Source organism: Lethenteron reissneri, unplaced genomic scaffold (genome assembly GCF_015708825.2).
Source record: "Lethenteron reissneri isolate LAM-NWPU_2019-01 unplaced genomic scaffold, ASM1570882v1 scaffold_486, whole genome shotgun sequence".
Classification (NCBI taxonomy): domain Eukaryota; kingdom Metazoa; phylum Chordata; class Hyperoartia; order Petromyzontiformes; family Petromyzontidae; genus Lethenteron; species Lethenteron reissneri.
Window position 1 is genome coordinate 1 of NW_026892008.1, and position 6,671 is coordinate 6,671.

At 58.1% G+C, this 6,671-nt stretch overlaps 1 pseudogene; it reads right to left on the minus strand.

The window, feature by feature from the left end:
- Window positions 1–146: 146 nt before the first annotated feature.
- LOC133339868 (inward rectifier potassium channel 13-like) lies at window positions 147–3,958 on the minus strand (annotated as a pseudogene).
- Between the last annotated feature and the right edge of the window lie 2,713 nt (window positions 3,959–6,671).

The window sequence follows — 6,671 nt, forward strand, 5'->3', positions numbered from 1 at the left end:
TGAGATGAGAGATGAATAAGCGGTAGAGTTTGGAGAGCTATAGACATACAGATTAGTGGTCACAAGCACACATGTTACATGACCCGCCAGCACATGTCAGCTTTCTTTTACGTGGCTCTGGAAAATGTGGCTGAAGATCCCCCGCTCGAGAGTGGATTGGCAGCAAGGTGGCTCTGCACGACGCGAGGAAGCAGCAAGGTTGGACTGGACAACACTCGAGACTTTAATTGCATTTCAGGGCGAGCCACAGGTGCCACGATCGCACGTGGGCACTCGGTCAGTCGCGACGAAACCTACAGATCACATTCATTTAAGCAACACACAAGGTACACAGCAAATGCCACTTGTACGCAGTTAGTGCTTCGCTTTGGGCCAGTTCATTAGCAGACAACCGCTGGAGTAATTTTGAACTTTGCTCTTAACATCCCCGAGTGATTTCACTGTGCCACGTGCTGCTATTCTGCGCGCAGTAGCGAAGCTGCCTTGTCAACGATGAGAGGCGACTCCTCGCACCGATGATGGCGATGGCGGAGGCGATTGGATTCGTAGCCGGATCAAGCGGTGCCAGTCCCCCTTTATACCGCGTCGACTCGTGTCGTCGCCGAGACTCCGCGAGCATCCACTACACACCACTCTCCACCTCCGCCACCGTCACGTCGAACAAAGACAGGTCCACGACGCCGCGCTCCACATCGACGTCGATCGGCGCAAACAGCCGACCGGCCAGGACCTCCGACCTCAGGTACGAGGTCCTCTGACGGCAGACGGTGCCCGAGCCCTCGCAGGTGGCCTGCAGGAACACGGCGAGCTCCACGTGCTCGTCCGGCCACCTCGGCTCTCGCAGCAGCAGTGGCAGCAGGGGGCTGTCGGGGCCCAGCTCGTGGTGGAAGGTCAGCGGGAAGAGGAAGTAGGGCCAGGGCCGGGCCCCCAGCTGGTCCGGCCAGAAGTCGACGGCGCTCTGGCGGAGAGGCCGGCCCGGCCGCGAGCGGTAGAGCACGGCCGACACGGCCACGTCCAGCAGCGCCGACGGGCGCAGGTTGGCGACGCGGAACGCGAGGCGGCGGCGGCGTCGCTCCCCGCCGCGGCCCCCCCAACACACCACCGCCACGTCGCTGAAGCGGATGGTGCCCGTGTGCGGCTTGGGCCGCGCCATCTTGGCCACGAACGCTCCTGGGGGCGGCACGGGGGCGGCTCGGCCGCCGGGGTCAATTAATAATTGTCGCGCGCACAGCGCGTCCCAAGAGACCCGGGAGGGTCCCGCTACGTCGGGATGTTGGGCTGAGGGGGGCCGCATTCACCCAATGAAGCCAAACTGCGATTGTGCTCAACACCGACCTGAAGCTTTCGTCTCCGCTCCATTTCTCATCATCTCCACTCTCGCGAGCACCGCTTAGTTTCACTTGTCAAACGTCACAACTTGACCACTACCCCCGAGGGCGCTCTCGGTGCCAAACCACGAGACCGAGAAGCCGTTGGGGACTCGCACTCCCGTCGTAGGTCGCTCACAAACTTGGGAGACGGTGACCTCTTGATGAGGTTTATCCAAATGTATTCTGATAGTGACCCTAAGAAAAGCGGACCACAAAGCAGTTCTACAGGAACCGTGGACGGTTTCTGCCTAATGCACAGAGGCCGAGTGCCTGTTGTGCGCGTTGTAGGTGACCTGCGTCTATCCTCGCATCACTAGCATTGAAACGGGCGTTTTACTTCCCCCCCCCCCGCCAACCCCCATGATCCGGCGGCCACGTGGCGCGGAAACTCAGAGGAGCCCCCCACGTGTCCCGTGCACGGCTCTAGCCACGGGCGGGGGGGGGGGGGGGGGGGGGCTGCTCCGGACGCCGAATCAACACGGGGAGGAGGAGAGCAATAGCCACAACATTTACAAGGGGGAGTGTGACGCTTCGCCAGTAATTACAAACTAGCGTCGTCGAGTGGACGGCCAAGATTTGTCGAGAAATCCGTTCCCGTTTCGTTCCTTGGAGGGATAGATGCGACGACGTCACACGCCGCGAGCCCTTCGCGTGCGAAGAGGGGAAAGTAACGAATGCACGCAGATTACAATGGGCGGCCATTGCTGTCGGGTCACTCGTGGTAATCAACGTGAACTAGCTCAGATCCACTGCTGGATTATATGTTTCCCGCCCGAGGACGGCCCGCTTGTGTTGACTTTACCGAAAGAACCAAAGGGGTGTGGATTCCAGCAGTCACGAAAGCTTCAAATCACATCGTGCTCATTGATATTCTTGGGTCAATGGTAAAGTCACGTAGATAGGCTCAAAGAAAATAACAAAAAACAACAAAAAACGACGACGCTTCGATCGCAACACAAGATGAAACGTCCCGTAGACCAAGCTTATTAATTGCTACAGTCACGGAAGCTTGAGGTCAAGATGCTCATTTCTGGCCAACCCTCACATCAACTGTGCCGCTCATCTCCAGGAGAGGTCCCGAGTGGCACGTGCGCGCAAGGAGTCCCGCTGGGATCGGCTCAGCAGCCGCCCCCCGCTCCACGGGGCCACACACACGTGCTGACAGAGGAGGCGCTTTGAACGTTGGCAGGAAAGCTTCATCAGAGGACTGCATCCCGCGCGAATATGTGAGGGACCTCGTGCGGACGAGACTGTGGGAGCCCGTGCCTGCGATGGACGCGTGAATTCGGAAGCCACGGAGGAGTGCGATTATAGCCACGCAAACCCCCAACGTGCGGGTCGCGCCGTGGCAGTAAAACCACCACGGTAGCGAGTATGGGCAGCAAAACGACGGCAACTCTGTCTGTGCCACACTCCCTTCCTCCGCTCACACCGCCGCGTCTCTACTCGCTCACACGCACGGCTGAGACAAATGTCCTCGGTGTAACCGTAGTCAACTTGTGGGGCTGAGTGCTGTTTGCGAGCACCTACGAAGGAGGAGCACGAAGGGATGGATGGCACAGCACCCACACCCGTCAGCCTCCGTCTCCTCGGTGGCGATCTTCACCACGTGGAGTGGTGGTGGTGATGTCACACACGTGTGGGTGGCGATGTTCACACACGGGAGTGGTGGTGTGATGTTCACACACGTGGTGTGGTGGTGGTGTGTTTACACACGTGGTGTGGTGGTGGTGGTGTTTACACACTATCTCTAACACACACACACTGTCTCGAACACACACACACTAACACACACACGCACTGTCTCTCACACACTAACACACACACTAACACACACACACTAACACCACACACTGTCTCTAACACACACACTAACACACACTAACACACACACTAACACACACTAACACACACTAACACACTCTAACACACACTAACACACTAACACACACACTAACACACACTAACACACACACACTAACACACACACACACTAACACACACACACACTAACACACACTAACACACACTGCCTCTCTCACCGGTCATGAACGCGTCCAGCATGAGTCCCCAGCACCATGTGCGTGCCCAGCAGCGCGGCGGCAGCGGGGCACGCCTCGGGGTCGGGGTGCATGGCCCCGTAGCCCACGGTCAGCTGCGTCTCCAGGGGCGAACGAGAAGTGCCGGGCGGAGCCAGCCCCCGTGAGCCGCCGCAGCGCACACGGCGCCCGGGGGGGCGGGGGGCCAGGTCGCCGTGCAGCAGCGCCAGCGCGTACCAGGCGAGGCCGAACAGGAGCCACGAGAGCGTTGAAGCTGGCGGCGAACGCGAGCAGCACCAGCCCCAGCGCAGCTCCGCAGCCACGTCCACAGGTCGCCGAGGCGGCGGCAAGCGCGGCGCGGGGACCACCGCGGAGCCAGCGCCGGCGTCTCGAGCCGTCCCGGCCGATCAGACGGCCGCCGCCGCCCCCCCCGGGACGCCGTGGGGCCGGTGTCCGCCTGGGGAGGGGGGAGCCGGGGCCGGCCTCCACGGCCAGGGACACAGGCGCCGCAGGCGACTGGGTCGAGTCCACCGACTCGCTGCTTCTCATACCGGGTCGGGGGTCTTCTCGGCTTTGCCTGCACTGCGAGTCTGGCTCGCTGTGGTGTCAGTGCCCCGTCTGGGTTGCACGCCCTGGCGACAAATTTAACATAATAAAATACAATTCTCACGACGTTTCGGCCACAACGCAAGCAGCCGTCCTCAGGTGAAGAACAGGTCTGTCGGGAAGACGGCGTCTGAATGAAACACCACCAGGCTTGGCAGCGTATATTTAAGCTGGGTTGGAGGGGGGAAGGGGCGCCTTGACAAAGGAATCTGCATATCAAGAGGAATTTAGACACGGGGAGACACGCTGAGACACAGAGCACGGGGAGACACGCTGAGACACAGAGACAACGGTGTGACACAGAGACACAGAGACACAGAGACACGGGGAGACACGCTGCGACACAGAGACACACAGACACGGAGAGACACAGAGACACGGTGTGACACAGAGACACGGGGAGACACGCTGCGACACAGAGACACACAGACACGGAGAGACACAGATACACACAAAGACACGCTGAGACACAGAGACACGGGGAGAGACACAGAGACACATCGACGATGATTAGTGATGATGGTGACGATGATGGTGATGATGGTGATGTTGACTATGGTGATGATGGTGACGATGATGGTGATGATGGTGATGTTGACTATGGTGATGATGGTGGCGATGGTGGTGATGGTGACGATGATGGTGACGATGGCGATGTATCCTGGTGGCGATGGTGGTGATGGTGACGATGATGGTGATGATGGTGATTGTACCCTGGTGGCGATGATGATGGTGATGATGGTGGTGATGGTGACGATGATGGTGACGATGGTGATTGTACCCTGGTGGCGATGGTGATGATGGTGACGATGGTGATGGTGACGATGGTGATGGTGACGATGATGGTGACGATGGTGATTGTACCCTCGTGGCGATGGTGATGATGATGATGGTAATGATGGTGGTGATGGTGATTGTACCCTGGTGGCGATGGTGGTGATGGTGGTGATGGTGGCGATGGTGATGATGGTGATTGTACCCTGGTGGTGATGATGGTGATGATGGTGATGATGGCGATGTACCCTGGTGGCGATGGGTGATTGTACCCTGGTGGTGGAGATGGTACCCTGGTGGTGACGATGGTGATGATGATGGTGATGATGGTGATGATGGTGACGATGGTGATGATGGTGATTGATGGTGATGATAGGTGATGGTGAAATGATTGCATGGTGATGATGGTGGTGGTGATGATGGTTGCTGGTGGATGGTAGCGAGTAGCAGCAGCACCTATGAAGGTAGACACAGACAAAGGTCCCACAACCACCACCACCACACCACCACCACAACAACCACCACCACCACCCCCCATCATCACCACCACAACCACCACAACCACCACCACAACAACCACCACCACCACCCACTACACCACAACCACCATCACAACCACCACCACAACCACCATCACAACCACCACCACAACCACCACCACCACCACCATCACAACCATCACAACCATCACAACAACACCACAACAACCACCACCATCACAACCCACCACACACAAATCCACCACCATCACAACCACCACAACACACCATCATCACAACCACCACACCACCATCACAACCACAACCACCCCATCACAACCACCACAACCACCACCATCACCACCACCACCACCACAACCACCACCATCACCCACAACCACCACCACCACAACCACCACAACCACCACCATCACAACCACCATCACAACCACCACAACCACCACCACAACCACCACCATCACCACCACCACAACCACCACCACCACCCCCACCATCACCACAACCCCCACCATCACCACAACCACCACCACAACCACCACCACCACACAACAACCACCACAACAACCATCACCACCACAACCACCACCCCCACCACCATCACCATCACCACCACAACCACCACCATCACAACCACCATCACCACAACCACAACCACCACCACAACAACCACCACCACTACAACCACCACCACAACCACCACCATCACAACCACCACCACAACCACCACCACCACAACCACCACAACCACCACCACAACAACCACCACAACAACCATCACCACCACAACCACCACCCCATCACCATCACCACCACAACCACCACCACAACAACCACCACCACTACAACCACCACCACAACCACCACCATCACAACCACCACCACAACCACCACCACAACCACCACCACAACAACCACCACCACCACAACCACCACCCCCACCACCATCACCACCACAACCACCACCACAACAACCACAACCACCACAACCGCGATGAGAATTTCTCACCTCGGGTTGCAGTTCACACGAGGCGGCAGGAGCAGCTGCTGCTGCTGCCTCGTGACGTCACGCGGCACAGGCCGTGACGTCACTTCCGGGATTCAAGTTCAAGTTTTCGGTGTCGCCCCGGGAGCCATTCGGCTCTTGAATCGGGTGCAACGGCAACAAACAGGAAACATGAACACGCACTAGAAACATCTTAAAGTGAATACTCCCCTCCCGCAACGAGCGGCTCTGTAACTTAAATAAATTATGTTAATGAGCCCCCAGTCACCGGGCGTGGCTTTGCCCAAATAAGGATTGGCACTGGGATGGAGGTGACGTCACGCCCAAGAGCTTCGCGGTCGGGAGTGGGTGACATGACGTCACTTGCGAGGCACACCGC